The 23,689-nt window shown below is 44.4% G+C and overlaps 1 long non-coding RNA gene across 3 annotated transcripts; it reads left to right on the forward strand.

The window, feature by feature from the left end:
- Nucleotides 1-2,381: 2,381 nt before the first annotated feature.
- LOC137141435 (uncharacterized) lies at nucleotides 2,382-22,106 on the forward strand. Of its 3 annotated transcripts, none has more exons than XR_010916632.1 (4): nucleotides 2,382-2,563; nucleotides 3,872-3,986; nucleotides 15,581-15,650; nucleotides 21,827-22,106. It is a non-coding gene; the product is annotated as an uncharacterized lncRNA (long non-coding RNA). The 3 variants fall into 3 exon arrangements; XR_010916633.1 differs by lacking the exon at nucleotides 2,382-2,563 and adding an exon at nucleotides 13,503-13,590 and having other exon boundaries at nucleotides 3,641-3,986; XR_010916631.1 differs by lacking the exon at nucleotides 2,382-2,563 and having other exon boundaries at nucleotides 3,641-3,986.
- The last annotated feature ends 1,583 nt before the right edge of the window (nucleotides 22,107-23,689 follow it).

Consider the following 23,689-nt stretch of genomic DNA (forward strand, 5'->3'; position numbering starts at 1 on the left):
CAAATTAGTATCTGTCTGCATTCTCCCCGAATCTTTGAAGTAGAATAGCCTTATTCTGGAGCTTTTTATATAGGCTCACACCCATGCACATTAAATAAGACAAATGATAGAGAACTGTCTGTTCTCCATCCATTGACACCGATCTCTGATCATGAGACCTCTGGACTTTTCCAACTTGCCAGCACAATGAATGATGTGGAAGACGTGTGTATATATGCCTGCCTGTTAATCAAAGGATTTGTGAAACTATCCTTCAGGTCACACAGAAAACAGTTTAGCAATGCTAAAGGTATTTCTTATTTGTATTCATTAGATCCGCAGAACATCTTCATGTTTCCCTGACTCCTGGTTCTCATCATGTTTTTGTGCAGCTACTCATTGATTCAGGTCTTTTCTGTCAAGTCATTGGTTAGAATTACTTTTTTCATTTACCAACTGTAAAGCTTTGTTCTTTTCCCTGCCATACTGATCAGTAGTAAAAACCCAAATCCCACCCTAAGCAAGATGCCAAAGCAAACAAAATAACTAGCCAACTGTCAGATTCCATGATTCCTTGACAATACTGGGCTGTAATACTTTGGTTTAATTTTGGTTGTTGGGTTTAGTGTCAGGGTGCTGGATGATGTTGGTGAGTTGTGACACACTGGAGGTCAGACTAGATGATCTATCACAGCGGTTCTCAACTGGTGGTACGCATACCACCAGTGGTACGCGGAAGACGGCTCGGTGGTACGCGAGGCAAACCTCGCCGCCGATTCCGCTGCCGAACCCCCCACCCGCCGCCGCCGAAAAAGCTCGCTGCCGCCGAATCCCCCCCCCCCCCCCCCCACTGTGAAACCCTGCCGCCGTGGAATCCCCCCTGCCGCCACCGCCGCCGCCGCCGAGAAAGCCCACTGCTGCTGAAAGTCCCACCCACCTTGCCGCCGAAAATGGTCAAACTGCGGCAGGGTTTCGGCGGCGGGCATTGATCTCTCCATGCAATCCCGCCGCCGACGAAAGTGTTCCCCCTGCTTATTTACCGAGTTCCACTTGGGCCAGGTACAGTCAGGTGAAGCGGTACTTGACCTGACTGTACCTGACCCAAGTGGTACTCGGGGAAAAAAAGGTTGAGAACTGCTGATCTATCAGGTAGTCCCTTCTGGCCTTAAACTCAATGACTGTAATACCACAGAGACATAACAAAAAGCGTGATCATTGTAAGGGTTCTGAATTCAATGAAAGGATTACATTTTGATTGGGGAGAGAGAGGGAAAGCATACTAAGAGATGGCTCATGGCTGGGAGAATTTCACCCACAGACACATGTGCTCCATGTCAGCTCACAGAATGATAGTTCAACTGGAAAAGAGCTGCAGCATGGCCCAGCATCAGCACTGAAAGAGGTCAACTTTTTCCCAACCAGAATTCAGTTATTATTGAACAGATGCTGGCAAACAACGCAGCTGCAACCTTCTAGGTACAAAGGCTCACTTAACTATTAATGGTGCAATTGGATAGACTATAATTTACAGTATAATATTTGTTGCATCCATTGGATAATATACATTCCCTCTTCCCCCTTTACCAGTTGAGCTAGGAGCCCCCCATTTCTGCTGACCTTTGTAAAGCTAAATGAAATCGTAAACCAAACCTAGACGTTAGCAGATAAGCCCAGTGCAATGGCAAAATTATGGGTACATCCATTATTAAACCAAACATATTGATTGGGGTCTTTGAAATCTTTTGTCCGAAATGATTAGCCCACTGAACGAGGCAGGGATACCTAATGTATTTAAATAAGATCGTCATCGCTAGCAAACATGGAGTCAGCATAACTCATCTTGCACTAATCAGATTTTCCAGTGTTAAGGCCATCATTTGTTTTAATTTCATCTTTGTCCTTTTGCAGCATAATTTTATTTTGACCATGACAGAGCTACATGGATACATCCTAAGTGCTACAGGCAGATGTTGGCCTGTTTGCTTAAATACTGGACTAGGTATGCTCGCCAGGTAGTGCTGAGTGCAACTTCCACTCCTCCCACTGACTTGCCATGAGCAAATCACTTAGCATCAGCCCCTTGCTTTACCCACTGGTAAAAAGAGGACAGTAATGCTTGCTGACCTCCTGGTGTGGTGACCAAATAGTTAATGCAGTGGTTCTGGACCTGCCGCCCAATTAGCACACAGCTGCGGCCCAGCTGTGTGCTAAACAAAAATCCAAAGTTTGCTGCTCCTGGTCCCTACAGAGGATGGGGCTGGCTGAAGGGGAGACGGCACCTCTGCTGCTGGAGTGCTCCCTGCCAGTAGGGAAGGCAAAGCAGCCTCCTAGGTGGGGGAGGAGCTCAGTCAGCAGCCTGTTGCTTCATCTCTCCCCAAGCTACAGGTCGAAAAGGAAAGTCTGGTTACCCCAGGCGGGGGGATGCCAGCCTTGAGCAGGACTTGCTCTGCTCAGCTTGGTGGGGAGGGAGAAGGCTCGCTAGGCCCCTATCCCTGGCAGAGGCTGGCAGTTCCAGGATGCTGCTTCCTGTTCCTAGTACCCATCATCATCTTCTAGATGTGCTGGGTCCTGTTCCTGTACAACAGTGTGTGCTGTGGGGAAGGAAGAGGAATAGGGCAAGGGGAGGGGACTGTGGAGAAGAAAGGAGATGGGGTTGATAGAGGAAGGGGGAGGGGATGGGGCAGGGAGAAGAGAAGGGGATGATTAAGAGTGCCGCCACGAGGGGAAGCACTGCCTCCACGCTTCTGGGTGTCTGCATCAGGGGCATCTGGAGAAATGGGGGGGGGGGGGAAACGTGCCCCCCACTAGCCACAGCAACATGTCACCTCTGGGCTGCCTGCAGCAGACAGTGACCTCCTGCCCAACCCTTGCTGGTCATTTTTGGACCCAGAGCTCACAAGCAGAGCAGGAAGCTGCCCTGTAAGTCCCATCTCTGGGGAGAGAGCGGGGTGGAAATTTGTCCTATGGGTAGCTTCCCAGCTAGGGTCCACTGGTGCGGTGGGTGGGATCTCTCCAGCCCTAGACAGTCTGGGAGCAGGTGTTGAGGGACATGTGCCCGACTGGGCACATACTAAATACTGAGCAGATAATATATATTTTGCATGGATATGGCCCACATAACACAGAGAGAGCCGCATGTGCGGCCCACAATGGGAAATAGGAGCTCCTGCAGGTGTATCACAGTACACATATGCCAGGGAAATCGGGCAAAGATTGCCTTAAACTACTTCTGTGCCCTCTATATTGTGAGGGGCTCCAGGAACTGAAACAATAGAAATTAGAGCAACCGGGTGCTGCTCTGACTCATTGCAGTCTCCTGAGGGCTGCCGATGGGCTGCCCCATGGTTCTGAGCTGCCCGGAATCTCCAGGCCAGCTTACGCTACTGGGATGCTCCCTCCTGCTACTGCCACGTCCCTGCACCATGGCTTCTGTGAAGGGCAGTGTAAGAGCCATTGGTCCCATGACAATGGCCCTTCAGAGAATTAGCGCTTAAATGGCCCATGATGGCTCCCTGGGCTACACCTGGGACCAGTCAGGTGCTCCAGGTGGCTCCCTTTAACTAATAAGAATTGAAGCAGCTTAATTAGGAGGAGGCTGCTAGGATACTATAAAGAAGGAGTTTCCCTAAGGAAAGGGAGTTCTTTCTTGGTAAATCCTGGGGTTGATACAGGCTGGAGGAATTTGCTTGGCTGCTGTGGTGGGGCTAAGCCCTGAAAGAGAGTTAGACTAAGCACTAAAGTCCAAAAAGAGGACTGGTGTCTGCCCTCTAGAGTAGAGTTGCAAATTGTCAGGGTCTGGCCCTGGGGAAGGGACTAGAAAGGCTGAAAGGTATGCTGAAAACAAAAAGACCCCTCATGGGGAGCAAGTAACTAAGGTGTTGGCTTTCTGCAGAGGAGTTGTTGAACCAGAGACTGAGCCTCTGTGTGGATGGGGATGAGAACAGCTGAGTCTGAGAGGCAAGAGTGGCTGCTGACAATTGACTGATGAGAAGAAGCAAGAGACCCTGGTAAGGAAGACACAGAAGACTTAGGCTATGTCTTTATGCTGGTTTAGTGGTTGTCGATAAAGTCCCCCCAAACAAGGGATCAATAGAGGCAAAGCCTGCATTTACACTGGTTTATACGACAAAAAGAGGAAACTGAGGCCAGGCTTGACATCTGGGTCTGTGACAGCCACATTGGGGTTGATTTGAGTGACAGAGGCTTTTCCAAGGTTTGTCTAGGTCTGTAAAGAGACAGGTCCCTGGCTTACTCACCTCTCCCCTTGACCTCAGCTGGTGATGCAGGTGCTTAACAGTTTTCAAAATTAGACCCAGAGAAAGCTAAGTATTATTATCACTGATCCATTGCAAAATTGACTCAATTATGCCAGGTGGTGAGTACTCCTCAAGTGGGGTAGAGAGCACTTGGCTTGTTGGAGGACTGAGCTGTGTATAAAGCCCCACAGGTGCCTTTTCAACTATTTACATGCTGGACAAGAAAGAGTTGTGTATGGTTCATAGATTCTCTAAAAAACCAAATGCCTTCTATGTCTGAAGTGCTATTTTAGTGCTCTAAATTCCAGGTGAACTACCAGCGCGGACACTTCCATATCCCAGAAGACTGGGTTAAGTGCATAAATACCATATAAAAAGGTGGTAGAAATGCCATTTAATTCAGTCTGCCCCAGATTAATTGCTCAAAGGGTTAGGAATTGTATCTCTACAACATCTGCTGTGCCTCACCCCTAAGAAACTTTTCTGAAACTGAACAGCATATCTTGATCTAAAAGATCTAATCTTTCATGGAGAAAATGATTCAACCCTACAACACTTAACAAAGGGTCCCAGCTATCCATGAGCTGAATCCTGAAGTTTTTATTCAAATCGCCAATGAAAACTAAGGGTGCATTTTATGAGCACCTAAGTCCCACTGAAGTTCAATGACACTTAAACTCCTAGGTGGCTAAATCACTTTTGAAAATGGAATTTTAGGCTCTTAAGTCACATAAGAAACGGAGTGAGTGGAAAACTGAATTAACAGCTCAGTATATGGCCTAAATTGGCATGCCAGGTGCATCAGGGTACCATGGTGATGAGTGCAGAGTTCAAAGCTAGGGGTTAAAGCTATATGTGTCTCTGACAGGATGAGCTGGTGGTTTGGGCCTACCTTCGGACTTGGGAGATCTGGGTTCAATGTCTGGCTCTGCCACTGATTTCCTCTGTGACCTTGGACAAGTTACTTAAGTCGGTGTGTCTTTTGTGTTACAGTGGTATTTAGGGTATAGCTAAACAGTGTTTTGGACTGACCAGGAGCGAGACCTTCAGCCCAGCTGCTCTAAAAACATCAGTATAGATAATGCTTGGAAGTTGCTACTCAAGCTCTGAAGCTAAGGCATGAAGGGTGGGCTTCAGACTCAGAGCTCCAGCTCCAACTTCAAAACGCTGTCCACACAGCTATTTTTAGAGTGCCAGCATCAGCCCGCTAGGCCAAGTCTGTTGACCTGAGCTAGGAGGCTTGCTCCGAAATGCTGTGTAGACATACTCCTACAGGCCCCAACAGAATTCAGAGCCCCTTTGTGCTAGGCACTGTGTATAAAAATAGTGAGAGACAGGCCTTGCCACAAAGAGCGTGCCGTCTAAATAGACAAGACAAGGGCAAGGTGGGAAACAGAGCGGCCAAGGGACTCATCTAAGGTCATGCAGCAGAGCAGCCACAGGAACTGAACCCATGTCTTCTCCCCTGCCAGTGAACTAACCACTAGACCATACTGCCTTTTGGATCCTACCCTTATATAAAATAGGGGAAATAGCCCTGTCTATATTAGACTCTCAGCCCTTTGCTGTGGAGTTTGAGCTTCCTTTATCTTTGGAGTCCAGGTGATCCTCTCTTTCTCTATTAGAGGCCATAACTGGATCCCCCTGATTCTCCTTCTCTCCCCTCCCCCACCCATTGTGGGGGTATCTGGAAACAAACTCATCAAGAGGATGCTCCCACTGTTTCCTGAGTCCTTTGTCTCCCTTCCTTCAAATTTTACTGTGGGAATGAATATTAGGGGCCTTAAGTTCAGTTCTTTCTCAGAGGATGCCCTTGTTTTCCTTCTGTCCATGGGGTCCTGAGAGGTAGAGCTGATCTTGAGTAGCTTAGTGCAGGCTACAATGATCCATTCTAGTCCTGATCCTGAACAGGCAGATAAGCCACATTTCTGGGTGATATAAGGCCGGTGGCAATGTAAAATGAGTGAATTTATCCCCAGGTACCAGCATATTTCTCTTTCTGGCTAATGTCTGCATTATTAGTACAGCACGAGAAAAAATTCTCATTATGGAAATCAGATTCACTTTCCCATGTAAACTGTGCAGTGTAGTTTCCTGATCTCTGTGCCATATATTTTCATGATCACAGTGATTTGCTTTGGTTTGCTTTCATTTGCCTGCTGGAAATGATTCACAGGAAAATGTTAGATACTGCCGTTGCTTCTATCTTGTTGATAGATTTGTATGCTATTCAAACCCGTGTATTTATTCCCAGACAAGAAACGTAATTAAGGTATATTAAGGCTGACAGTTTATTTCCCTTAAGAGCAGTGTTACTTTCTTTTTTCTTAGAAGCTTTGGATATTCTACCTTATCAGTGTAAAACCAACCTTGTTTCTGGCCCCACATCATTTCCCACTTTCCACCTATGGGTAGGAGACCCCCTGCAAACTGCCACACCCTATTTTCACCTGCCATGTTGAGTACAACTTCCAGCATGGTGTTTAAGCATATAAATTAGCCCACAGTGAACCTTACAGCCTATCCTGAATCCTGGGGAGGGTGAAGAAGGGACGGTCTCTGCTATGGCTTGGGTTTGAAACAGGACTATGTTAATAAAAACAATAGAGTATCTTTTAGAGCATGCCAACAGTGTCTACACAAGGCAGTTAGAGTGCTCCACAAATCACACTCTTCTAGTGCATTTTGTGGACACTGTGTATACAAGCTCTATGTGATTTGTGCAAGATCACACACAGGAAGTGGCTAGCAGAGCCAGGGATTGGACCCAGGGCTTCTGAGTTCCAGGACCATGCCTTCACCACACAGCCACCCTTCCTCTCGAGTACCTTAGAATCACAGATTAGGGTTGGAAGGCACCTCAGGAGGCCAACTAGTCCAACCCCTTCTCAAAGCAGCCCCTAATCATTTTCATTGCGCTCTGCTTGACTTTCTCCAATTTGTCCACATCCTTTCTGTAGTGGGGGGCCCAAAACTGGACACAGTACTCCGAATGTGGTGTCACCAATGCCTAATAGAGGGAATAATCACTTCCCTCAATCTGCTAGCAATGCTCATACTAATGCAGCCCACTATACCGTTAGCCTTCTTGGCAACAAGGGCACACTGCTGATTCATTTCCAGCTTCTTGTCCACTGTAACTCCCAGGTCCCTTTCTGCCGAACTGCTGCCTAGCCAGTCGGTCCCCAGTCTGTAGCAGTGCATGGGATTTTTCTGTCCTAAGTGAGGACTCTGCACTTGTCTTTGTTGAACCTCAACAGATTTCTTTTGGCTCAGTACTCCAATTTGTCTAGATCACTCTGTATCCTAACCCTAACCGCCACTATATCTACCAGACCGCCCCCCCCCCCCCCCCCCCAGTTTACTGTCATCCATGAACTTGCTGAGGGTGCAATCCACCCCATCTTGCAGATCATGAATGAAGATGTTGAACAAAACTGGTCCCAGGACTGACCCTTAGGCACTCCGCTTGATACCAGCTACCAACTAGATGTTGAGCCATTGATCACTACCTATTGAGCCCGATGATCCAGCCAGCTTTCTTTCCACCTTATAGTCCATTCATTTTGCCCATACTTGTGTAACATGCTGGCAAGAATACTGTAGGAGCCCTATAAAAAATTTTTGCTAAAATCAAGGTATATCACATCCACGGCTTTCCTCACATCCACTGAGCCAGGTATCTCATCACAGAATGCAATCAAGTTCTTCAGGAATGATTTGCCCTTGATGAATCCATGCTGACTATTCCTGATCACCTTCCTCTCCTCCAAGTGCTTCAAAATGGGTTCCTTGAGAAAATCCTGCTCCATGATTTTTCCAGGGAGTGTGGTAAGGCTGTCTGATCTATAATTCCCTGGGTCTTCCTCCTTCCCTTTTTAAAAAATATAGGCACTATATTTGCCTTTTTCCAATTTTCCGGGACCTCCCCCAATCGCCGTGAGCTTTGAATGATAATGGCTCTGCAATCACGTCAGCCAACTCCTTCAGTACCCTCAGCCCCATGGACTTTTGCATGTCCAGATTTTCTAAGTACTTCTGAACCTGTTCTTTCACCACTGATGGCTGCTCACCTCTGCCCATACTGTGCTGCCCAGTACAGTAGTCTGGGAGCTGACCTTGTCTGAAGACAGACGCAAAAAAAAAACATTAAGTATTTCAGCTTTTTCCACATCATCTGTCACTAGGTTGCCTCCACCATTCAGTGAGGGGCCCACACTTTCCCTGTCTACCTTCTCATTACTAACATACCTGTAGAAACCCTTCTTGTTACCCTTCACGTCCCTTGTTAGCTACAACTCTAATTGTGATTTGGCCTTCCTGATTTCACACCTGCGTGCTCGAGTAATATTTTTATACTCCTCCCTAGTCATCTGTCCAAGCTTCCACTTCTTGTAAGCTTCCATTTTGCATTTAAGCTTACTGAAGATTTCTCTGTTAATCCAAGCTGGTTACCTGCCATATTTGCTATTCTTTCTGCACATCAGGATGGTTTGTCCGTGCACCCTTAATAAGGTTTCTTAAATACAACCAGCTCTCCTGGAATCCTTTCCCCCTCATATTAGCCTCCCAGTGGGATCCTGCCCATCAGTTTCCTGAGGGATTCAAAGTCTGGTTTTCTGAAGTTCAGAGTCCGTATTCTGCTGTTCTCTCTCCTTTCTTCCTTTTGTCACGATCCTGAACTCAACCATCTCATGGTCACTGCTGCCCAGGTTGCCATCCACTGCTACTTCCCTACCAATTCTTCCCTGTTTGTGAGTAGCAGGTCAAGATAAGCATAGCCCCTAGTTGGTTCCTCCAGCACTGGCACCAGGAAGTTATCCCCAACACTCTCCAAAAACTTCCTGGATTGTCTGTGCACTGCTATATTGCTCTTCCAGCAGATGTCAGGTCGATTGAAGTCCCCCCAAGAGAATCAAGGACTGTGATCTGGAAACTTCCATTAGTTGTCTGAAGAAAGCCTTGTCTTCCTCATCCTCCTGGTCTGGTGGTCTATAGCAAATCTTATCCTCTTACACGCATCCAATATTTGGAAAAATTCAAAATCTGGTCCAAACTCTGTGATCTGAGCCCATCTGTCGTTTAAAAGTTTCCTCCTTTCCAGACCTGAACTTTTATAAAAAGGTTTGTTCCCCTTTTTCCAATTCTCCTTTTTTTCCTAGGGGAAACCTCACTGCCTGAACCCCTCTTTAAGTGAGAGCTTTGCCTGTCAGATGTTGATCTTTCATCTGGATTCTCTTGCCAGCCTTTCAAAACAGTCACTGTTGTCATGGCATCTTATTTCTATATCATGTCTGAAAGGCACAGCAATTATGTCCCCCTGGAGCCAACTTCAATGTCACTGTATTGATCAGTCAGCAAAGGCTACTATAAGGGGAAGCATCGACACTTCCCTCCCTCCTGAGGAGCAGAAATATTAGCTCTTAGCAGCACAGCTCTGAGGGATAGCTGCATTTATTCCTGAATGTGGTCTCCCAAGGGATAACTACCCCACCCCCTTCTACCCAAATCTTCATCTATATACCCTGATTTGTACATTCATCTTTGGTTTAAAGATAATCCTGTAAATTTGCAAAACAGCAAGAGTTCTGTGGCACCTTAAAGACTAACACATTTATTTGGACACAAGCTTTTGCGGGCAGAAACCCACTTCATTGGATGCATGAAAACCTGTAAATTTGGATTTTTTTTTATTGACCTCCCATTTCTTTGGCAATTGACATCAAGCAGTTCCCCAGATGCAAAGAAAGATTTTTATATATAAAAAACACTTTGAATACCCCAGAAACAAATTCAGAGTTGAAGGTTTTATCATGGGAATAAAAGCACTTAGGTTCTTACAACTGGGCCAATTTATGCAGTTGAGTTTTACCAGCTTAAATGCCTACAGATAAAAGCAGCTGAACTGGTTATCATTTCTTTTCCCCAGCCTGTTCTGAAGATAAAAATGCAGAAGCAGAATGATCTGATTGACACAGGAGGTGCAGATTCCCCTGATTGTAGCTGCTATTATAGTATTTTTATAACACAATTTCGGTTCTAGAGATGAAGGGAACTGAGGCTGATGTAATAACCTTAGCCAAGTGAAACTGCCCCTTCAGCTAAAGAACTACAGACACTGTCAGATATTCTTAAACATCAGTCACTGTTGCATGGAGCCAAGGAACTGCCAATGTGCCCCAAGAGAAAGCTACTTAGTGGAAGATGCAATGAGCTTAATGTGGTGCACAGCAGAACTGCTGTTCACAGCCTGTTTTAAAATAGAAGCTAGGTTGCCTTAGCTATTTGCGCTATAATAGGAGCAATATTTTACTCTGCAAATATGAGCAGATCTTTTAAACGTATCTGCCTCCTATGATCCATGCATTTAATAGCCTTTTCTCCCCTGGAGACAAATGGGAAAAGCAATTCCCAGCAGGTCAACTGGTTCCATGTCTGAAGGAGAGACGTGGTTACTTTCAGAAGCAACCTTTGGACTCCTCTAAGAGCCCAATCCAGTGCCCTTTGAAGTCAGTGGAAAGGCTGCTATCCTGTTGACTTCAGTGGGCTTTGGATTAGAATCAGATCCTGCTAGACAGTGGTTTGAAATACTCACTGGCACCACTATGGGAGGGTGTGGGGGGCAGTAGCCATAACAGCTATTGTACATCTCCTCTCCTCACCAGTATTCATGAAGGGAATAGCTGTTGGACCTGGATTCACTGAGCATGGCCTCAACCTAGCATGGCTTGTCCTGCCACAAGCCCTCCACCCCCGCCTCTGGTGACATGAAGGTGTTAAATCTGAATGTGTTCTCAGTGTGTCCTGCACTCCCATATGGTAGCACCACCCCAATTGCACCACAGGAGGAGGAGGAGAAAACCTGGCTTTTCCCCTAAGAGAGGGCAGCTCAGCCTGAAATCAGGTATTTATAGAGCACTGCACAAACATAACTACATTTCCGTGTACCTCCTGGAGAGCAGCTTTGTAAAAACAGTGCTGTGATACCGGCTGGAAACGTATGCAAGCAATAGGAAGGAAAACAAGAATATATTGTGGTCCTATAATTAAGGGGTCTGGAAAACTCTTAAAGACATTGTGTTTATTAAACTATTGAGTGTAGTTGCCAAGTTTTTTTTCACTAATCAGTGATTGTTTTCAGTGCTAACCATTAAAGAAGCCTGATTTTCATTAAAGGCAGTGTACTCACTCTGAAAATCTCCCCCTCCCATCCCTTCAAAGTATCTCCAGTTGAGCACCCAAAAAAACAAACAAACAAACTTGCGGCATCCAAAATCACTAGTCACTCTTGCAATCTTTGTGCTCCCCTGCCTGTCTGTCTGTTGTTATCTACTTTTGTATCATACTTAGATTGTAAACTCTTTAAGGCAGGAACCATGAACAGATATAATCCCTGTGGTACTCGGTGTGTCGGTTACCGGTGTTTATCAGTGTAGGCTACGTGCTTGTGTCCCTGTGTAGATGCTGTCCCAGCTCTAGCCAGGAAACTGAGACGGCTCTCACAATCGAATGAGTCGACACGACCACAGATTAGCTGAGCAACGAAGGCGCCCAGGCCAGGTTTATTGCGTGCGGCACAATGAGAAATGACTTACAGAGTATCTCTGGGTCAGTTTCATATTGGCGGCGTTACAATGGTCTCGGCCCAACGGCGGGACTTTCCGTTATCCCCTAGACCGGACACCGGTATTCCCTCTGACACCCTCTTTTATGCACTGTTACATACACTTTCGGTCTGCCCCCTTTCACATAGGTAGTTGCCACCCTCTTGACGTAGTCTAATACCACCTTTTTCCGTTGATTGGCTGATTTGGGCACCGCCACTCCATGTATCATTTCTACCCATAAAAGTGTCATTTCAGAGAGTTAGTATCTTGGTACCTCTTATACCTACTACATATTTTAGTAATATTTTGGCAGTCTTACAACCTTGCAGAATCAGCACTTTCCTATACCAGTCTCAGTTAACTTGAGTGACCCCTTATACTTCTGTTCACTCGGCTTTTTCCATTTAGGCCTTAGCCTGTTTTACAGGCCTTAAGCTCTCACTTCTTACTACAATCCCCATTGCTCAATGCACTACTGGAAGTCACTCAGACACTATTGTGATGGGCACAATATAAGAACTATGTAGACTGGGTTAGTCTTTTTGTTCTGTTTGTACACCACCTAGCGCAATGAGGTCCTGGTCCACGAGCAGGGCTCCCAGGTGTTACCACAATTCAAATAATAATACTCACAATTTTAAAGAATGACTTTTTCCAAGGCACGTCATAGTGGCATCTGAAATACCTCACTTCCTCCTAAGTTTAGACAATAAAACAACTGTGGAAACTGTGCAGTAGTTGTTGCCAAATATTAGCTCCTTATTGGTGACCATTCTGTCAATTTAAATAATGCTATTCACATGTGATAGAGCTCTTTCTAGACATAAATGTGTGCATTGCTAAAATGCAGCTAAATCTGGGGTAGAACACAGCAGAGCCAAGATGTCTACACAGCAGTGTACGAATGAGAAATAAAGAATACCTTATCTAGTTCAAGCAATTGCTGCACTACAGAAAGGATGTTACAAATTGGAGAGAGTCCAGAGGAGGACAACAAAAATGATTAGAGGGCTGGAGCACAGGACTTATGAGGAGAGGCTGAGGGAACTAGGATTGTTTAGTCTTCAGAAAAGAAGAATGAGGGGGGATTTGATAGCAGCCTTCAACTTCCTGAAAGGGAGTTCCAGGGAGGTTCCAAGTTGCAGTGGGGGAGGTCTAGGTTGGATATTAGGAAAAACATTTTCCCTAGGGGGGTGGTGAAGCACTGGAATGGGTTACCTAGGGAAGTGGAGGAATCTCCATCCTTAGAGGTTTTTAAGGCCCAGCTTGACCATGATTTAGTTGGGGTTGGTGCTGCTTTGAGCAGGGGATTGGAGTCGATGACCTCCTACACTCCCTTCCAACCCTAATCTTCTATGATTCAATGGGGCAGTGTTGGCAGATACAATTTAATGAAACATTTCAGAATTTGACAGTAATGCAGACGCCTTCTTATATGTGAAACATATCTCCAGATGTGGGCCAGGGTATTTAGGACATCTCAGTTTGGATGCGAGCTTAGCCTGTTATCACACTAAAAAGATATAATAGAAGTTCCTCAGCCAGTGGAGCTACGCTGATTTACACCAGCTGAGAATCTGGCACATAGTCTCAGGCCTTGATTGTGCTATCTAGTCCTGTGTGACCTCTAGCATTTTCTTTCTCTCTGTGGCTGCCTCAGAGAGACTGCAGCTATTGATTTCAGCAGGGAGAAAAAAATGTTAGCACTGAAGTGGAGGAGAAGGGGAATCATTGGAAAGTTGAAACTTGTGAGTAAATAAATAGCCAGAACTTTGCTGTGTCAGCTGTAGACCTCAGAGAGTAATGACACTTTTAGTGATCCTAGAACATGTGGTTTCTCTTTTAAACATTTGTGAGGTTATTTCTAAAAAGGAATTAAATTCTGGAAGCCTTGAAAAACCTAAAGGCAGCATGTGCATATCCAGGAGCACTCAGTTTAGGGTATAGTTTATGAAGAAGGTGGGAGCATGTTGCACTGTTAAGGGCTCTAATAACTTGCTTAATACCATGTGGCTAAATGGGCCCAATTTTGATGTGCTTTCTCAGTCTTTACATTCTGAATAGTGACCATGTAGAAACCGAGAGAGGTTGTCAGGAAATGGCCCTGTAAGTATTGCAGGGGGGGGAAGTAGTTCTCATTCATTTTGGGCAGTGCGCACTGTGTAGCGGGGAACACTAGATCGTTCCTGCGGGGAGCATCTGGTGACAAAGAGTTTGCTTTATTTGGGAGTGCTGCTAAAGAGGCTCTCCATTACTGAAGTTGATCTGAAGATTCACCATCCGCTGGGCTCCTTGGACACAGCTGCCTTGGAGCATCTGGGCATGTCTGCATTGCACATTAAGCCCTGGTCTGTGGGACATGAACGTGTGGACTTGGTGTGTTCAAGCCTGGGCTTGAGCATCCACACTGCCTTGCAAACCCAGGTTCACAACTGCTGGACCCGAGCAGGACTCTGGCTCTGTCCCAGATTCTATGACCCAGGTCGTGAGTGCTTGCTGACCTGATCTTTGTGTGGACGGAAGGGGAGTTTGGGCTTAAACCTGAGTCAGAGCCCGGGCTTAGTGTGCAGTGTAGACACACCTCTAGTTAAGGCATGGTACAAGCACATAGTATGCACTGCTGCCTACATTCATCCTAAGACCACTGTGTGTTGGTAACGTTGTGCAGAATCCAGACCTAAGGGTACGTCAACACATCCAACCCCTCCCGGCCCCTCTGCCCCTGTAGCAGCATGTCTCAGAGTCTGTGTTTACAAATGTGAACTCACGCTGCAGCTCCCAAAAGAGCCATGTAGATGTTTTGGTTTGGGCTCTGAATCCCACCCCACTCCTCAGGCTCCTGAGGCAGAACATCGACACAGGTGTTTTTCGTGCCATAATGTGGGCCCGATGCTGTAGACCTGAGCTGTGAGACTCGCTGCTGCAAGTTTTTTGGGCTTTTTGCCATTTAGACAGACACTAAATCACAGTTTTTTGAAGTGCAGTGTACTTCAAAAAGCTATCAGCCATCTGTGTTTAAAAAAAATATTGTCCTCCCCACCCTTGTCCGCACACACAAACCTCTGACCAGAGTTTAGTCATGCTTTCAACTCATGGTGGCCAGGGGTGTGGGTTAGAGTGTAGGCTAATAACCTGCGTACCTTGCAGGCTATATCCCTTGAATGTTGATAGTCCTGTGCCTTCCCACAATTCTTGTCATGTGCCCAGCAGGAATGGCAAATTCTCCCATGATTCACTGGGAAAGCCATAAATTGGATCAGCCTACTGCTGCACAAAGAACCATGGGATATGTCTCCTGAAGTCTTAGTCACACACGCAGGGGAGAGCAGTACCTGTGAGGAGGAAGTCATTGGGGTAGAGCTTTGCGATGTGGATGCCACACCCAGAGGATGCTAACATGTAACAATCACCCAGGCTAACTCTGCAGTGAAGAAGACCTACCTAAAATAAGTGTGTCCATTGGAATCCTCACAGAGCAGTTGAGATGCACTATATTGGTATTGTCCGTGTTGACTATATTTGTGAGAGGACTTCCACTACCAATGTTTGATAGTTAAGGAGCTAGTAAGAATCATTTTGCTGTATACCAGGGCTAAACGTTAACAACAAAAGGGTTTGGGGAGTGAGTAGGCAAGCATACACAAATCCTTCCTCAGCCACTGAGAATAGAGGAAATATGTTCTTTTGGATTTATTTTCCATTATTTTGTTGACAAAGATCAACTTTGATTTTATTTAGATCTGCAAAGAGGGTCCCTCTCTATCCCTTTTAGGATAAATGGTTAATGTTGAAGCATCCTGACTGAGAGGTAAGATAAAAAATGTAGCCATTTATTCTTTGACCTTATATAAGCTCTTTCTTCCCTGGATCTCAGCATGCTGTATAAATGCTAAGACTACAATACTCCTGTGAATTAACTGCTATTATTCCTAGTTGATTGATGGGGTGGAAAATGAGACACACAGAGATTAAAGCCTAGATTTGCAGACTTGGGGACCTGACATTAAGCATCTAAATCCTTATTTAGGCACTTAAATAGAAGTGGTCTGATTTTATTTCTCCCCAATTTATAGGTCTAATTCAAGTCACTGGCAGCTGTGAATATTTTGCACCTTGAAAAATCAGACCAGTTATCTAGGTATCTCATTACACATGGCGAGAGCTGAGAGATTTCTGAAAGGAGGAGGGATTCCTTACATGCACACTGGTAACAGCTGGGTGTGCAGCATGAAGTTGAAATCAGAGTTGAGATCCAAACCCAAATCCTCTCAAGTTTTGTGGCTGTTCCTATTTCATGTTCCAGATCAAGTGCCATAGGGGCTGTGGCTCTAAGGGTAATAAGGAAAGCAAACACACAGACCTGCTCAGAGCCAGTCGATAGGATCAGGTGAAGAACAAACTGTTCTCTAACTCACAAGAAAATAAGCAGTACCCTCCCTGTGGAATTTCCACTGGTTTGGGTCTATTATGCTCATAGACCTGAACCACCAAGTTTGGAACTACAGTCAAATTTCCCTGAAGTTCAGATTGGGGGAGGAGAATTAAATCTAGAGTGGAACACTGAATCGCATCTATCTCTAGTATCTATACTTAACAATTCTGAGACTATTCAGTGACCCAACTGTTTGTTCTCTATAATCTTTCAGCTAGGTTGTTTCTTGTTTAAAAAAAAAAAAATCCCCTCCCAGAGCAGATTCAGTCATCTCCTTTGAAGAACTTCTGTCCAGCAGTGAATCTCCTTCTTTCTAACCAGTAGAACATTTGTCTCACTGGAATGAGCAATATTGCTAAGTGACAGATCAATGGATAATAAAGCCTACTTCCTCTGAAATGGGGGTGTGGATGAGACACTCTGAGAATCTGCTAGTGCTACTGATGGAAGGTTTCTTAGCTCACATTATAAGAGATGTTTATATCCAGGTCAATGAGGCAGTTGTACCTGTGACCTTCAAAGCTAACAGTCTGCCATTTCTTCAAACTTTGCCACTTTATAGAAATAGAATACACTATGGATGGTGTTCATCCCACTGAACCTCCTCTGATTCATGGGCAAATTGTGCCAGCTGATTATAGCCCTTAAAAGTTGCAGAGATCCTCAAGCAAGGGTATTAAGGTACTAAAGAAGGGAGCAGGTTGTGAGACTGGACTGACAGTTACTAATCCTTTCAATCCCTCTTCCAATGAGTCTGGGTTCAGTAGAGTTGTCACTACGTCATCTTCGTACTTACCTCATCTTGCCACTAGAGAGAGAAGAATTTGACAGTGTCGCCTCCTTCCTGACCTCTGGCATCTAAATGATGGGCAAGCTTAATGAGATTTTGGGGGAGGGAGGAATAATGGAGAAAATAAGGGAGAACAGCAAGGTCTTTTTCTCTCAAGAATGACCCCAAGAGATCAAATTATCCCTTTGACTCCTTGAGTGTCAATGAAAAGGACTTTTTTGCCTAACAAGAACCGCAAATGAAAAACCCAAATGGAGATTTTTGCTAGTCTCTGTCCCTCAATGTTCCTAAAGTTTACATCAGACTCTGCTGAAGAAACATGGTCCCAGTCCACTGGGTTAGACTTTGCACTCACTAGTCGGTACAGATTTGCTCGGCTCTATGGCTGTATTCTCCCAGCACAATTTTACCCTCACTGGAGCCAATAGGGAATGCTCATAACCTGTGATCATAGAACTGGGCCCCAAATTACTCCATCCCCCACTTCAATCCCAACTCCATGCACTTTACAAGTTCTGGGCCTGTTTAGGACCTGGCGTGTCACATCCCAGCCTAACTCCAATGCTGGAGAGCACAACCAAAGTCTTGGAGAAGTAGCCCTCAGCAGCAACTCAGCTCTTCAGAGCAGCCAAAACACCACACCTTGCCCAGAGGCAAAGTCTGTGACTGCATTGTTCCTTGCTACTGGTGGTCCAAGACAGGGTGGTCTTGCAAAAATTACAAGACTTTAACTGACCACAAGTCAACTTGAGTCAGATCTTGGTTTTATGTCTCACCAAAAATATGGCATCTCCAACAACATAGTGAAAATGGTTAATGTAGTAATATTACACAGTTTTATTAGTAATTCTTGCCTCAGGGGCAATGCTGTTATCTGGGCCATCTGGTGGAGATGCTTACATCTTATGGATTTTATTATTCAGTAACAATATAAAGCTGTGATGGGCAGAAATGATACATGAATAATTTCTGCATAAATGGCTGCGGAGCAGCAGGGCTCTTCACCCTTTCGACCGATTCAGCAGAAAATTGCTGGCCTTGAAGCACCATTTTTAGTTAATTCGTGGAAGATATGAAACCATTAAGACATGAGACCCCCCCCCCTCCCCCCCCCCCCCCCCCCCGATCCCCCTGTGATGGGAAGTGTTTATTTTGCTAGTTGATTCTTCTCAGAATGATTATATTGCGGCTCAGAGGATTAGAGGAAATCTCTGATGGATAAGCGACTACATTCTTAACACCTTGCGATATCCCACTTCAATTGCCGCCGCTGAATTTAATAGGAGTTGAAGGTATTCCGCACCTCATAGGAGGCAGTTGGCACCTTGCAAAATCAGCCCCATAGTTTACATCAAAGCAAAATAATTTTACATACGATGTAAGGGGGATGGTGTGTACGTTAGCAATAGCAAAGAAATGGGCATGTCCAGCCTCTCTAAGAATAGGGAGTTGGCCAGACTCTTCACCTCGATAAATGTTTGAGGCATGGAGCATCCAACTTATATTTTCTGGGGAAAAAACACTAGTGAATATCCATAATAAGGGCAAAGAAGAAAAATGAAGAAGTTTAAGCAAGGAAATATACCCTGAGAAGCAAAGAGTTTTCATCTTTAATCCTAGACTTTAAAGAAATTAAAAATTGATAAAACAGAATCTGTCTGGGTGAAAATCACACTGGGGAAGAAAATTACTAGAGTTTCCCCTGGGATAGTGCTTGGGGTGTGCTATAGACACCGGGTTCTGATTTGGACATGGATAGAGACCTCTTTAAGGCTTTTAATGAAGTAAATACTACTGGGAACTGTGTGATTATGGGAGACTTTAACATCCCACATATAGTCTGGAGGACAAGAGCTAGTGGTAATAATAGGACCCAAATTTTCCTGGATGTGATAGCTGATGGATTCCTTCACCAAATAGTTACTGAACCAACAAGAGGGGATGCCATTGTAGTCTTGATATTGGTGAGTAGTGAGGACCTCATAGAAGAACTGGTTGTAGGGGACAACCTTGGTTCAAGTGACCATAAGCTAATTCAGTTCAAAGTAAATGGAAGAATAAACAAAAATAGATCTGTGACTAGGGTCTTTGATTTCAAAAGGGTTAACTTAAAAATTAAGGGAATTAGTTGGGAAAGTAGACTGGACTGAAGAACTCATGGATCTAAAGGCGGAGGAGGCTTGAAATTACTTCAAGTCAAAGTTGCAAGAAGTATCTGAAACCTGCATTCCAAGGAAGGGGAAAAAATTCATAGGCAAGAGTTGTAGACCAAGCTGGATAAGTAAGCCTCTCAGATAGGAGTTTAAGAGAAATCAGAAAGCCTACAAGGAATGGAAGATGAGAGGGATCAGCAAGGAAAGCTACCTCTTGGAGGTCAGAACATGTAGAGATAAAGTGAGAGAGGCCAAAAGCCAAGTAAAGTTGGACCTTGCAAAGGGAATTAAAACCAATAGTAAAAGGTTCTATAACCTTATAAATAGGAAGAAAACAAAGAAAGAAGAAGTGGGACTGCTAAGAACTGAGGATGGGATGGAAGTTAAGGATAATCTAGGCAGGGACAAATACCTAAACAAATACTTTGCCTCCCTTTTTAATGAGGCTAATGATGAGCTTGTGTATAGTGGTGGGGTGGCTAATGGGAATGAGCATATGGAGGTAGAAATTACCACATCCGAGGTAGAAGCCAAACTCGAACAGTTTAATGGAACTAAATCAGGGGAGTGGAAGGACCGATAATCTCCATCCAAGAATATTAAAGGAACTAGCACATGAAATTGCAAGCCCATTCGCAAGGATTTTTAATGAATCTGTCAACTCAGAGGCTGTACTGTATGACTGGAGAATTGCTCACATAGTTCCTATTTTAAGGAAGAGAAAAAAAGTGATGCTGGTAACTACAGGCCCGTTAGTTTGACCTCAGTAGTATGCAAGGTCTTGGAAAAAATTTTGAAAGAGAAAGCAGTTAAGGACGTCAAGGCTAATGGTGATTGGGATAAAATACAACATAGCTTTACAAAGCGTAGATCATGCCAGACCAACCTGATCTCCCTTTTTGAGAAGATGATAAATTTTTTAGACAAAGGTAATGCAGTGGATCTAATGTACCTAGATTTCAGTAAGGCATTTGATACGGTTCCACGTGGAGAATTATTAGTTAAATTGGAAAAGATGGGGATTAATACGAAAATTGAAAGGTGGGTAAAGAACTGTTTAAAGGGGAAACTAAAATGGGTCATACTGAAAGGTGAACGGTCAGTCTGGAGAGAAGTTACTAGTGGAGTTCCTGAGGGATTGGTCCTGGGACTGATCTTATTTAACCTTTTTATTATTGAGCTTGGCACAAAAAGTGGGAATATGCTAATAAAGTTTGTGGATGACATAAAGTTGGGATTGCCAATACAGAGAAGGATTGGGATATCATACAAGAAGATCTGGATGACCTTGTAAACTGGAGTAATAGAAATAGGATGACATTTAATAATGGAAAGTGCAAGGTCATGCATTTAGGGACTAATATCAATAATTTCTTCTATAAACTGGGGATGCATCATTTGGAAGTGACAGAGGAGAAGGACTTGGGCATATTGGTTGATCACAAGATGACTCTGAGCCACCAAAGTGATGTAGCTGTGATAAAAGCTAATGTGGTCCTTGGATGCATCAGACGAGGTATTTCCAGTAGCGCTAGGGAGGTGTTAGTACTATTATATAAGGTGTTGGAGAGACCTCATCTGGAATGCTGTGTGCAGTTCTGGTCCCCCATGTTTAAGAAAGGTGAATTCAAATTGGAACAGGTGCAGTGAAGGGCTACTAGGATGATCCGCAGAATGGAAAACCTGCATTATGAGGGGAGAGTCAAAGAGCTTGGTTTATTCAACCTAACCAAAAGAAGGTTGAGGGAGATATGATAGCTCTCTACAAATACATCAGAGGGATAAATACCAGGGAGGGAGAGGAATTATTTAAATTCGGTGCCAATGTGGACACAAGAACTAATGGATATAAACTGGCCATCAGGAAGTTTAGACTTGAAATTAGACAAAGATTTCTAACCATCAGAGGAATGAAGTTCTGGAACAGCCTTCCAAGGGAAGCAGTGGGAGCAAAAAACCTAGCTGGCTTCAAAACTGAGCTTGATAAATTTATGGAGGGGATGGTATGTTGGGACAGCCTAATTTGGCAATTTGACTGATCTTTGACTACTGTTGATAGATATACCAATGACCTGTGATCTTTGACTACTATCTGTAAATATGCCCGATGGCCTGTGATGGGATGTTAGATGGGGTGGGTTCTGAGTTATTACAGATAATTCTTTCTTGGGTGTCTGGCTGGTGAGTCTTGCCCACATGCTCAGGGTTTAACTGATCACCATATCTAGGATTGGGAAGGAATTTTCCCTCAGGGCAGATTGGCAAAGGCTCTGAGGGGGTGGGGGTGTTCTCCTTCCTCTGTAGCATGGGGCACGGCTCACTTGCTGATGGATTCTCTGTACCTTAAAGTCTTTAAACCATGATTTGAGGACTTTAATAACAGTCATATGTTAAAGGTTTATTACAGGAGTGGGTAGGTGAGGCTCTGTGGCCTACATTGTGCAGGAGGTGAGACTAGATGATCATATTGATCCTTTCTGACCTTAGAGTCCGAGTCTATTATCACTTCAAGTTGGGGAACACAAACCCGACAGCTAATTGTCTATCAATTCTTAACAAAATTTACATTGTCTATTTATTATTATGTATGTATTTGTTTCTGGTCACAGCCATGATGCTTCAGACGTGCCAGAAAGGACAATCTCTGACCCAAGGGGTTCAGTCTGCGGACAGACAAGAAGACTGTTCAGAGCCGGTACATTTGGCCTCATTTCCTACTGTCTATCAAGCCCTTAAGTGGTTTGCACACTTAGTGCAGTATTTACTGCACAAATGTTAAATATAGTAATAAAAATATACTAGTAAAAAGAATGGCACAAACCCTGTACCATTCAGTGCCTAATCTCGTCAACCTCCATCTACAGCAGTCAAATGAAAAATGAACATAAAAGCGACTTTAATTATTTTGTATGAGTCTTTTCTATGTATATACCAGTGTCTGAATTTGAGGAAGGTTACATGAAGTTATGCTGGATACCCAATTATAAATGGAGAAAGGGAAATTACAGTTGTGAAAATGAGGGAGAAGGCGGGTAGCAGGATCAGACTTCCCACAGATCAGGCACTGGTATCTAAAAAAATGAATTAGTCTTGGAAGCAGCAAACAAAGGACTCTGCCTTGATGAGTTTAATTCAGGCCATCACAACTCAACCAGCCATGATAACTTGTGCAGTGTAAACAGATTTGTTGATGAATATGAAATTGTTCTATCTTGTGATATGCAGGCTATTCCGAGAAGTCGAAGAACTCTGTTCTCTAGGAAACCACACAGGTTACAGAGCTAGATCACTAAGAAAGCTGCCTTCTTGCTGACATCCAAATACAGAACTATGTCTGAGGGTGATGGGAGTTAACCTCACATCCTGTTTGAAGACAGCACCTGCACAAACTGAGTGATTTTATTTTTTTTAGTAGCCTGATTAACCTATTAGTGTCATTTCTACTTTTCCTTTGATTGAACACTGGACTATCCATAGTTGTCAAATCTATGAAAACATACAATAGGAAGCAGAGCCTGGTCAGTGGGCTGAGGAAGGGCTGTAGGGGAATCTCTATACCTGTGTCACAGGGCAGGTTTTCTTCACTCTGGATTTCTCCCCTCAAACCTTCTCTGCACAGAACCCATGGGAAATTCAACACCAAGTGCTCTATTTACAGCATGAATATAACAGAACAAGTTCTCCAGAGCTCAAGGTTCTTACATTCTCCCAAGACACAGGGTGAGAGATCTCACCTCTTTGAGATCCTGGGTTTCTCTGGTTCTTCTTTCCAGCCTACCTCTCTTCCTGTCTCTCTCTCAGCTGTCCTCAGCTGATGAGTTGAGCCACTTTGTTAATGGGTTAATCATTCAGATTCTTTCCTCAACCAATTACCTGTCTGATTTGCCCCATGTGGGGACACTTACCAACTACCCAGAGTGGCGAGTCAGTTCAAAGCTATTCGCATTCTGTCACAGCCTGACAGATCTTTGTTTTCCAAGCTTTTGAGTGTGCTGTGTTTGGCAACAGTCCTCGCTGTAGTACATCTAGCTTTCTGATGTTAGGTTGCCTCTTTCAGGAATGCCACTTCTTACTGCCGCTGTCCAGTAAGACAGTATGCCGCTGTCCATAGAGCATATGGTATCCTATATTCTAATGCAGTGATTTATTCTGGAATAAGAGCCTCCACTCAGGGAGTTAATCAGGAATAGCTATTGTGATCTAGATTCACCCCCTACGTTAATCTGCACTAACTTCCCTGTATAGACAAGACTAAGGATGGAGAAATAACATTGCCTTATTCTAAATTAGTTTAGTGGGTTAAGCTAATTCAGAATAGGGCACTCTTACTGTTACTCCAGAACAATGGCATTCACACAGGGAGTTAATGCGGAATACTTTATTCTAGAATAACTGCCTGTGTAAAGAAGTTCTTAGAAAGGGGAGTCAAACAAAGGTCTCTGAAGCTGTGGACAGAAGTAAATAATATGCGA

The sequence above is a fragment of the Emydura macquarii genome, unplaced genomic scaffold, assembly GCF_026122565.2.
Source record: "Emydura macquarii macquarii isolate MOO-44397 ecotype Brisbane River unplaced genomic scaffold, CSIRO-AGI_Emac_v2 contig_369, whole genome shotgun sequence".
In the NCBI taxonomy this organism is placed as follows: Eukaryota; Metazoa; Chordata; order Testudines; family Chelidae; genus Emydura; species Emydura macquarii.